The sequence below is a fragment of the Bison bison genome, unplaced genomic scaffold (genome assembly GCF_000754665.1).
Source record: "Bison bison bison isolate TAMUID 2011002044 unplaced genomic scaffold, Bison_UMD1.0 scf7180017864040, whole genome shotgun sequence".
Taxonomy (NCBI): domain Eukaryota; kingdom Metazoa; phylum Chordata; class Mammalia; order Artiodactyla; family Bovidae; genus Bison; species Bison bison.
Window position 1 is genome coordinate 1808436 of NW_011494612.1, and position 12329 is coordinate 1820764.

The following is a 12329-nucleotide window of genomic DNA, read 5'->3' on the forward strand; positions in this document are numbered from 1 at the left end:
ATTCTACTAATAAGATTAAAATTGCTTTTTATTGGAGGGTGAATGCAATTAGGGTTTAAATTGCAAGAATTTCTTTTTATGATCCATGATAAGAATTATTAGTCTCTCTCTCTTTTTTTTTCTTAAAGCTCTGATTTACCCTACTACAAAGGTATATACACAAAATACTTAATTTTCTATTTAGTTGTAATAGTCTCACAGGCAAATGTCAAAATGAGATTTGAATTATGCTTTGTTGATGGGTGACTGATTGCCTAATGAATATCTAAATAACATTTCGTTGCCTTTGTTGATAAATATGACATTGTATTTTCATCTATTATGCATGAAAACTGATAAATATAATTGCTATAACTTTTGGAAAACAAGCATTTAGGAGATCTCTTTAAGTACAACAAAAGCAATATTACATCTTAATAAGACTAACCTTGTTCTAATAAATTCAGTAAATATATGGTGACAACATTTATATGGCTTTTTCATTTAAATTCAGTATATACACAGTTAATGAAATAGCTATTTTATTATGAATAAATTCAGGATCTGGAAAGTAGATATAGATAGGTAGATATAGTTAAACGAATGTAGCTGTAGTAAAATTTGGTTTTCCTTGTTTGTTCACCTTTCCGCACTCTCTTTCTGAACCAACTCTCCACACCTTCAGGAATAGTCACCTCCTTCTGGGTTAAGTTCAATAAGCATTTTTAAATAACTCACATCCACAACACGAAGTGTGCTAATACTTGGAATGTAATCACGAATAAGATATGTTTTCTGTGTTTTTTTGTTTTTTTTTTTTGAGGTTCACAGCTTATTGGGAAAAGTAACAGGTATCTTCTTATCCCCCAAAAGTTAAAATATAGGGGTACTATAAAGATATTGCCAGAGTAATAAGAAAGCAATGTGGACTAAATTATTTTGAAGGACAAAGAGGTAGGTTGTGTTAAGGTATGTGGAGAGTGTTAGAGAAAGGGCAATTAGAATGAGACACAGCACATGTGCCTTGGAAATATTAATATTTGAAATGTTCTAAATAGGCAACCACTCTGAAGTTCTCAGATATCACACTATACAATGAAACCCACTGAAGGGTTTCAGGCAACGGAGTGATGGAGGCTAAAGTTGTCATATACAGCTGAGCTTCTCAACACTTTCAAGTTTGTACAAATTGCTTGGGGATCTTCCTAACTGTGAATTCTGATTTAATATGCCTGGTGAGACCTGCATTTACTACAAGCTCCCAGGTGATGTGCTGGCTGATTACTGCTCTGTGAAACACTCTTTGAGTAGCAGCATTTCAGGGGAATTTCCTTAGGAGTACCCACTAGGGGCAAACACGATAGCTTAGGAAAGAGATGAGGGTCTAAGGTAAAGCAGTGGTGGTAACTAAAGACTTCTTGGGGCAGATTGAAAGACTTTTCTAACAGATTCAAAAAAAAAAAAACTTACAAAATGTCTAGTATCTTACAGTGAGTACCCGTATTTGTTGCTGCTCAGTAGCTAAGTCCTATTTGACTCTTTGTGACCCCATGGACTTAGCATGCCAGGCTCTTCTGTCCTCCATTATCTCCTGGAGTTTTCTCAGATTCATGTCCATTCAGTTAGTGATGCTATTAAGCCATCTTATCCTCTGCCGCCCTCTTCTTCTGCCTTCAATCTTTACCAGCATCAGGGTATTTTCCAATAAGGCAGCTCTTCCCAACAGGTGGCCAAAGTATTAGAGCTTCAGCTTCAGCATCAATCCTTAAAATGAATCTTCAGGGTTGATTTCTTTCAGGATTGACTGATTTGATCTCCTTGCAGTCCAAGGGACTCTCAAGAGTCTTCTCCAGCACCACAGTCTGAAAGCATCAATTCTTCCTTGGATGCTCAGCTCGGTCTTCTTTATGGTATAACTCTCACATCTCTACATGACTACTGGAAAACCATAGCTTTGACTATACAGACCTTTGTCTGCAAAGTGATGTCTCTGCTTTTGAACATGCTGTGTAGGTTTGTCACAGCTTTTCTTCCAAGGAGCAAGCGTTTTTAAATTTCATGGCTGCAGTCACCATCCACAGTGATTTTGGAGCCCAAGAGTGGGAAAAATCTGTCACTGCTTCCACTTTTTCCCCTCCTAGTTGCCATGCCATGAAGTGATGGGACTGGATGCCGAGACCTTAGTTGTTTTTAATGTTGAGTTTCAAGCCAGTTTTTTCACCCAATCTTGTTTCACCTTCATTAAGAATCTCTTTGGTTCCTCTTCACTTTCTGCCATCAGAGTGGTATCATCTGCATGTCTGAGGCTGTTGATATTTCTCCTGGCAATCTTGATTCCAGCTTGTGATTCATCCAGCCTGATATTTCGCATGATGTGCTCTACAAATGTTAAATAAGCAGAGTGACAATATAGAGCCTTTTCATACTCCTTTCTGAATCTGAAGCCAGTCTATGGTTACATGTTCACTTCTAGCTGTTGTTTCTTGAATTGCATACAGGTTTTTCAGGAGACAGGTAAGGTGGTCAGGTACTTCCATCTCTTCATGAATTTTCTACAGTTTGTTGTGATCCATACAGTCAAAGGCTTTAGCATAGTCAGTGAAGCAGAAGTAGATGTTTTTCTGGAACTCTCTTGCTTTCTCCATGACCCAGTGAATGTTGGCAATTAGATTTCTGGTTCCTCCGCCTTTTCTAAAACCAGATTGTACATCTGAAAGTTCTGTTTACCTACTGGTAAAGCCTAGCTTGAAGGATTTTGAGCATTAGTTTGCAAGCATGTGAAATGAGTGCAATCGTACAGTAATTTGAACATTTTTTGGCATTGTCTTTCTTTGAGATTGGAATGAAAACTGACTTTTTCCAGTCTTGTGGTCACTGCTGAGTTTTCCAAATTTGTTGACATATTATGACTTTTCTTGTATAGTTCTTCTGTGTATTCTTGCTGCCTCTTCTTAATCTTTTCTGCTTCTGTTATGTCCTTACCATTTCTGTCCTTTATTGTGCCCACCCTTGCATGAAATGTCCCCTTCATCTCTCTAATTTTCTTGAACAGATCTCTAGTCTTTCCATTCTGTTGTTTTCCTCTATTTCTTTGCTTTGTTTATTTAAGAAAGTCTTCTTATCTCTCCTTGTTATTCTCTGGAACTCTGCAATTTGTCTTTCCCTTTCTGCCTGGCCTTTCCCTTCTCATATACCCATCACCTAATTCTACAATTAACATTTCATTATACCTTCTTTATCATATTCATCTATCCATCTCTCGATCTCTCCATCTATTCATCTATCCATCTCTCAGTACATTCACCTGTTGTTCCTTTTTCAATGTATTCCAATGTAAGTTGCAGACATCCCCTTGCAATAAAAATAAAAATTTAAGATCAACTGAAAGTGTGGGTAAATTGAGTTTGGGTTGTTTCTTAAGTTAATGTTGATGAGGAAGAATGCATAAATAAAAGTTTATGGGGTGTATTGAGCTCAACCCAATAACACTGAACTACAGATGACCATTTAATATAAGTATTATGCATATATACATGCAACATCTATTGTTGTTGTTGTTACTCAGTCCCTCGGTTGTCTCCAGCTCTTTGCGATACCATGGACTGCAGCATGCCAGGCATCCCTGTCTTTCACCATCTCTCAGAGTTTGCTCAAATTCATGTCCATTGAGTTGGTGATGCCATCCAATCACCTCATCCTCTGTCATCCCCTTCTCCTCTTGCCTTCAATCTTTCCCAGCATCAGGGTATTTTCTAATGAATCGGCTCTTCACGTCAAGTGGCCAAGGTATTGGAGCTTCAGCTGCAGCATGAGTACAGAATGTTCAGAACTGATTTCCTCTAGGATTGACTGGTTTGATCTCCCTGCAGTCCAAGGGACTCTCAAGAGTCTTCTCCAACACCACAGTTTGAAAGCATCAACTCTTTGGCACTCAGTCTTCTTTATGGTTCAACTCTTACATCTGTAGATGGATCTTTGTCTGCAAAGTGATGTCTTTGCTCTTTAATACGCTGTCTAGATTTGTCACAGCTTTTCTTCCAAGAAGCAAGTGTTTTTTAATTTCATGGCTGCAGTTACTGTCTGCAGGGATTTTTGGAGTCCAAGAAAATAATATCTCTCACTGTTTCCCTTAGTTATTCTTCTCAGTTAAAGATACGGACTGGGAATCATTAGCTCGTAGTTAAAATAAGAGTAAATGTGAATTTTCAGACATAGAATGCACAAATAAAAGAAGATCAAGGGTAATGGTTTGAAAAAATGACACTTAAGACATTAACAGAAGTAAAGTGACGAAATAAAGGAGATCTAGAAGGGATTAGGGAAACAAAAAAGAATCAGCAGAGGAAACAGGGACAGAAAACTTTTCCTTGTAAATCTTTCACTGCTTGGGAATAGTGTTTTTAAAAAACGCTGACATTACACTGTATATTTATGATATAATCTATATTATATTTATATATTTATATTTTAAAATGCAGACATTATGCCATCATTAGTCAATCTCAACTTCACACTGCTTTGTGTACATACCAGTGGGAGTAAAGAGCCATTCAAAAAAGATGTTATTAAGTCACTTTCTCACTGAAACATCAATAAGTGTTCCTTGTTTTGGCTGGAAAAGGGAAGGCAACTAACTGGACCCCCCTATTCTTGTTTCTCAAGTAAGAGGTCCTTTTAAGAATCACTGACCCATAGACATAGGTATATATCACAATGAAAAGTAACTTTCACTTAACTTTAGACTCTTAGGGCATTGGATGTGGTGAGAAAAAGGTCTCTTCTTACTTTAGATTTAATAAGACATCTAAAAATTCATTTCATAAATTACTTTTAAAATTTTATATTTTGGTTTCACATTATAGCTATTTAATGGAGAAAGAAAGAGTTAAAGAGGAGGAAACATATGAAAAAGAATTATGGATGACAGGAAGAAAAAATGGGGTAAACCAAGTAAAGAGAAGAAAAAATAGAAACAGGGAAAGCAAAAGATCTTCCCAGGAGGAATAACTCCGTGTTTTATTGGAGAACCATGTATTGTCTAAGGAGGTATAGCCAAACTTTTCTTAACAAGGATCATACAGTCAGTGTTTTGGCTTTGCTCTGTTATAACTTAAATTCTGCCACTGTAATACTAAAATAGCCATAGAGAGTAAATTTTTAAAAATGCATGTGTGTGTATGTCTATGTTTCAATAAAACCTAACTTATAAAACTCATGCAACCATCTGGATGGATGGCATGTTTTGCTGGCCTCTGCAATAGAGCAAAGGTCAAAAAGTTGGATCAACAAGCTATTTCTATAAGGGCCGCATATACTTCTGTAGCATATTCTTCTTTGTTGCTATTGCTTGGTTTTTGGTTTGTTTTTACAACCCTTTAAAAATGTAAAAAGTGTTCTTACCTACAGGTCCTATCAAAAGTAACTGTAGGACAAATTTGACCAGAGGTCAGGAGGTTGCCTGGCCTTTATCTAGAACACACCTTCTTGTCTTATCTAATTTCAATTTGATGGGAGCTATTAACTCTGTGTTTATAAATAACTGATACAATGTGGAATAATTTTTATCTATAGACAATGATACTCAAATTCTGTTCCACAGAGGTCCAACGGTCTCCCCTCACTTATTATGGAAGAAGAAGTTAGTTTCACTTCTCTTTGCATATAATTTTAATATTCCAGATTTATGCCATTCAGGTATGACCTAAGATTATACAGTGACCTAAGATTATACAAACCCCTTAAGATTATACAGTGGAGAAGATACATAGATTCAAGGGATTAGATCTGGTAGACAGAGTGTTTGAAGAAATATAGACAGAGGTTATGGAATTCCAGGTGAGCTATTGCAAAGTTTAAAAGATGCTGCCGCTAAAGTGCTGCACTCAATATGTCAGCAAATTTGGAAAACTCAGCACTTGGTCATGGGACTGGGAAAGATCAGTTTTCATTCCAATTTCTTTTTTTTTTTTTTTTTTTTTTAATTTTATTTTATTTTTAAACTTAACATAATTGTATTAGTTTTGCCAAATATCAAAATGAATCCGCCACAGGCATACATGTGTTCCCCATCCTGAACCCTCCTCCCTCCTCCCTCCCCACACCATCCCTCTGGGTCGTCCCAGTGCTCCAGCCCCAAGCATCCAGTATCGCGCATCGAACCTGGACTGGCAACTCGTTTCTTGCATGATATTCTACATGTTTCAATGTCACTCTCCCAAATCTTCCCACCCTCTCCCTCTCCCACAGAGTCCATAAGACTGTTCTATACATCAGTGTCTCTTTTGCTGTCTCGTACACAGGGTTATTGTTACCATCTTTCTAAATTCCATATATATGCGTTAGTATACTGTATTTCTGTTTTTCCTTCTGGCTTACTTCACTCTGTATAATAGGCTCCAGTTTCATCCACCTCATCAGAACTGATTCAAATGTATTCTTTTTAATGGCTGAGTAATACTCCACTGTGTATATGTACCACAGCTTTCTTATCCATTCATCTGCTGATGGACATCTAGGTTGCTTCCATGTCCTGGCTATTATAAACAGTGCTGCGATGAACATTGGGGTACACGTGTCTCTTTCCCTTCTGGTTTCCTCAGTGTGTATGCCCAGCAGTGGGATTGCTGGATCATAAGGCAGTTCTATTTCCAGTTTTTTAAGGAATCTCCACACTGTTCTCCATAGTGGCTGTACTAGTTTGCATTCCCACCAACAGTGTAAGAGCGTTCCCTTTTCTCCACACCCTCTCCAGCACTTATTATTTGTAGACTTTTGGATCGCAGCCATTCTGACTGGTGTGAAATGGTATCTCATAGTGGTTTTGATTTGCATTTCTCTGATAATGAGTGATGTTGAGCATCTTTTCATGTGTTTGTTAGCCATCTGTATGTCTTCTTTGGAGAAATGTCTATTTAGTTCTTTGGCCCATTTTTTGATTGGGTCATTTATTTTTCTGGAGTTGAGCTGTAGGAGTTGCTTGTATATTTTTGAGATTAGTTGTTTGTCAGTTGCTTCATTTGCTATTATTTTCTCCCATTCTGAAGGCTGTCTTTTCACCTTGCTAATAGTTTCCTTTGATGTGCAGAAGCTTTTAAGGTTAATTAGGTCCCATTTGTTTATTTTTGCTTTTATTTCCAATATTCTGGGAGGTGGGTCATAGAGGATCCTGCTGTGATGTATGTCAGAGAGTGTTTTGCCTATGTTCTCCTCTAGGAGTTTTATAGTTTCTGGTCTTACATTCACTTTCTAACACCATACACAAAAATAAATTCATTTCAATTTCAAAGAAATGCAATGCTAAAGAATGTTCAAACAATCATACAATTGCACTCATTTCACGTGTTAGTTTTACTGAGTCCAAGCTTGTTCTGCTTGCCACAGGATAAGTCAATGAATCCAAGACGAAGTGTTGGGATCAGGAAGGGACTTTATTCGGAGCAAGTTGACTGAGAAGATGGTAGGCTAGTGCCTCAAAATAACCATCTTATCAGGGCCTGATTTCCAGATTCCTTTATGGATCAGAGATGGGCAGTGGAGGTGAGGAAACAAAGTAAAAAAAACTATTCAATCCTTGCAAATGTCCCCTAGTATGGCAAGCCTCAGGCGGGGGACTGTGTTAGTTTCATTTTCTTACAGTCCTTCGCAGGTGGGCAGTTCAGGTTATCTCTCTGAGGCAGGCCATTATTTATCTTACAGAAGTGGCAAGATGAGGGTTAAAGTCACAGAAGCAGATTCAGCAAAAATTCAAAATTAACCTTTCTAGCATGGTAAATGAGTGCAATTGTACAGTAGTTTGAACATTTTTGACATTGCCCTTCATTGAGATTGGAATAAAAACTGACCTTTACCAGTCCTGTGGCCACTACTGAGTTTTCCAGACTTGGTGAAATATGAGTGCAGCACTTTAACAGCATCATCTTTTGGGATTTTAAATAGCTCAACTAGAATCCCATCACCTCCACTAGCTCTATTCATAGTAATGCTGCCTAATGCCCACTTGACTTCACACTCCAGGATGTCTGGCTCTAGATGAGTGACCACACCATTACGGTTACCTGGGTCATTGACACCTTTAAAAAATAGTTCTTCTGTGTATTCTTGCCACCTCTCCTTAATTTCTCCTGCCTGTGTCAGGGCCTTACCGTTCCTGTCCTTTATCATGTCCATCCTTGCATGAAATGTTCCTTTGATATCTTCAATTTTCTTGAAGAAATGTCTGCTGCTGCTGCTAAGTCGCTTCAGTCGTGTCCGACTCTGTGCAACCCCATAGACGGCAGCCCACCAGGCTCCCCCGTCCCTGGGATTCTCCAGGCAAGAACACTGGAGTGGGTTTCCATTTCCTTCTCCAATGCATGAAAGCGAAAAGTGAAAGTCAAGTCGTTCAGTCGTGTCCGACTCAGCGACCCCAAGGACTGCAGCTTACCAGGCTCCTCCGCCCATGGGATTTACCAGAAGAAATGTCTAGTCTTTCCCAATTCTATTAATCTTCTTCTTCTAAAAAAGCTGGAGGAGGGCATGGCAACCCACTCCAGTGTTCTTGCCTGGAGAATTCCATGGACAGAGGAGGCTGGCAAGCTATAGTCTAAGGGTTACAATGAGTTGTAAGTAACTTAGCATGCACACCCCTAAAAGAGCAACTCTTTATGACTGGGAAACATTACTCATTTTACTGGACACTGGCAAAACAAAGTAGAATTCTTGGCATATATATTTTTGCAAATGAACAATTTTTAAAATGAGTTTCATTGGGATTTGGCTGGTTGCCGCTTCTACTGTAGAGAACATAATTTTCATAACCTATTGGTTAGCATGTATTAAGTAAGAAAAGATGATATATATATAAGAAAAATTTTAATATTCTAAGAATCAGCAGTAATATAACATCAGATGTGAGGCAACTCCAAATAGAATACTATTTAGTTTATTTTCTTACTTCTTTTATCAGAACCATCCTGTACTCAAAATTTAGGTCTCCAGAGTTTAGCTAACTCATCCCATTATTTATCTGAAAGCAAGCAAGACTTTCTTCATATTTCACATAAACCCCTTGTGTACAAATGATGTTATCATACCATAACACATGAGTTATATTAGCATGACATGCCCTATGTCCATCTGTGAGTTTCAGGATGATAAATCTGCTAAATAAATATCAATAAAATGTTCCTACTCCATTATGTACAGTCCAGCAGCCTGCTTCCTTCTTAGAATTGACTCCAGAGCAGTGACTGCCAGAGACCCAAAGACGGACCACAGTTAGTATCAGCAAAGCCAAGGGCAAACAGGGAAAATAAAGAAAACATAATAGAGTGGTTTTTTTTTTTTTTTTAAACAGAGACAGTTTGTTAATTTAATGAAATATTTTTTAAGATAGTATTTTTCTTACATGGATTATGCAATCTTTTAATTTTAGAAATGATGAATGTATATAGTATTTTTGCTGTTTTTGGTTATTTTATATAAAAAACTGTTAATTCATTGCCAATTAACTAATTTTTTGTGTGTATTTAGAAAAGACTCAAAATGGAAAGTACTACTTTATGACTTTGCAGCATGAGCTACTTTTAAGTGAATTCAACTTTAGATTAAAAATTTATATTATACATAAACATACACATGCAAAGGGGTTTCCCAGTGGCTCAGAGGTAAAGAATCCACCGGCAGTTAGGGAGATGCAGAAGATGCTGGTTCGATCCTTGGGTTGGGAAGATCCCCTGGAGGAGGGCATGGCAACCCACTCCAGTATTCTTGCCTGGGAAATCCCATGGACAGAGGAGCCTGGCAGGCTATCGTCTACAAGGTAACACAGAGTTGGACATAACTAAGCAACTGAACATAACACAGCACATGCAAATATACATATAGAAGATTTCTCATGTAGCAAGGATATTTAAAAAGATTTAAAATGCCAGAAACCTGACCCATCTCATACATTCTATTAATCATTTTTGCCTAATAATAATTTCTTCCAGCTTAAGTTTAGAACTCTCTTAGTCTGCCTTTTAATGGGTGCTGCTCAAGTCCTTGTTCTGCTTCTCTGAAGGTAAGATCTTTTTCTCTCCTAATTAATAAAGTCATCTCTCAAAGAACTCCCAATTCTCTGGTGTCACCTCATGATTGAGTACCTGTTAGGTACAAGACCCTAGCCAGGTCCTCAAAATTCTGCTACACGGAGCACAGAACTGTTCACATCGCAGGAAAAAGAAAGGGCAAAACCTTGATTTGTCTCCAATTTAACCTTACAGGAAGGAAATGAACGCTTTTTCTCATGGTTATTTTCTCCCCAAAGAATGGAATGTGAGGCAGAATCCATACATCTGCGTTAGAAATGCCATGGAATTTTTCTCAGTTTTTCCCTTATTTGCCTATCAGTTATTCTTCACACTCTCATAGGAAAATATGCACTTGTTTTTCTGAAGATTCTAGATCAATCTGTTGGGGACTAAAGTGCGTTTCTACTGAAAGAAGGCTCTTGAAATGTTTTCTTTAATCTATGCCTTTGTAAACACACAAACTTTTCTCAGTAGTTAACACAGTGAAATATTCTGCAGCTTAGTGACCACTTCTCAGCCGTGGACTCCCTCCATCTTCTGATTCAGAAGGATGGCTCTAGACCCTGCACTGTTGCTCATTCATTTAACCAGAACTTATTTCATGCTTATGATATTCTAGTCACTGTGTTTGGCATGAGAGATATCAAGTAGTGAATGATATACACAGGGAAACTACTATGGGTATTAGTTACTTAGTATAAGGCAAAAAGATCATTATGGAGAAAGAGCAGAGGAAGGCTAGTTAGTTACTCATTTGTATATGTCTGGAAGAATTTGGTAGAGGTGAAGACTATCCCCGAGTAATCTTGTTTGATAGTACTCATTATAGGGCACCATCTCCAAACCTACGCTCTTCATCTCACCCTTCACTTCCTGAGTGCCCCTCTGCTTTCCCCTGCTGCAGTTTTGCCAACTGGCCTGCCCTTCCTGGCATCATGTTCTGAGTTCATTTTTCTGCTATTCCCTGGTTTCCATTTCCATGGGAATTGCCAATTATTAACCAGCTTTTTATCAATCTAAATCTTACACAGAAATCCATTTATAAAATAGATACAAGCACAACTCTGCCTAAAGTGTTGAAGGGGATGTGGGGGCTTAGATGGATCACCTTGCCTGCCTAGCAAATCACCATTTCATGATAAAATACAATAAGTCAAAATGCATCAGCAGTACTCCTAGTAAATATTCAGGTTCATTTTAGAAGGGCTTTCTGAGTGTCAAAAATAAAGCAAAACAGTATTTTTTCAATATCTGTAGGCAATGCATCCCTGTAAAGAAATAACCACTTAGTGGAACTCACGTGTATAAAAGAGATTAGAGCAGTAGGCTGTTCATTTAAGCTCATTTTGAAGTTCAAATATACATTACTGATAAAGATAATCAGTGAGGAAAATAGGGCTATTTCCATGAGCACAGAAATTTGAGATTGAGCTTATAAGTGGCTGTTATAGTTTTATTATACCTCCACAGCATTTTACTTCTCATTCTATTTCCTTTTTCCTTCTCTCACTTCTCCTCCTTTTATCCTTCTTCCTCTCTGTGGCTCTGTCTTTCTCTCATACACACGCACACATGCACACACACACACACACACACATACTCTTTCCCTGTCTCTCTCTGTGTATGTGTGTGATTGACATATAATAAACTGCACAGATTTGAAGAAAACAATTTGATAAGCTTTGACATATGTATATACCTGTGAAACCATCACAATCAATATAACATACGTGTCCATTATCCAAAAATGTTTTTAAGTACACCTTCATAATCCCATTATTTTTTTTCTTAAAGATAAAACACAAGTCAAATTTGCTGGGTTTGTCCAGAAAAGTCAGCAATGGTGATATTTCTGGGTTTTCCATTTCAAGGCTCTTCATGGCTTCCACAGTATTCTTGCCCTCTTTCACCTTGCCAAAGACCACATGCTTGCCATCCAACCACTCAGTCTCAGCCTGGCAGATGAAAAACTGGGAATCATTTTTGTTAGGGTCAACATTTGCCATGGATAAGATTACAGGACCTGTATGCTTCAGGATGAAATTCTCATCATGAATTTCTCCCCAGAGATGGCACTGCCACCAGTGCTATTATGGCCTCTGAAGTCACCACCTTGGCATATAAATCCTGGAATTATTCTGTGAAAGAAGTAATCTGTATAACCAAATTCTTTCTCCCCAGTTCTCAGAGCATGAAAGTTTTCTGTTGTCTTTGGAACTTTGTCTGCAAATAGCTAAAAGGAGATGTGGCCCAAGGGCTTGTTGTTGATGGTGATATTGAAGAAAATGATGAGGTTGA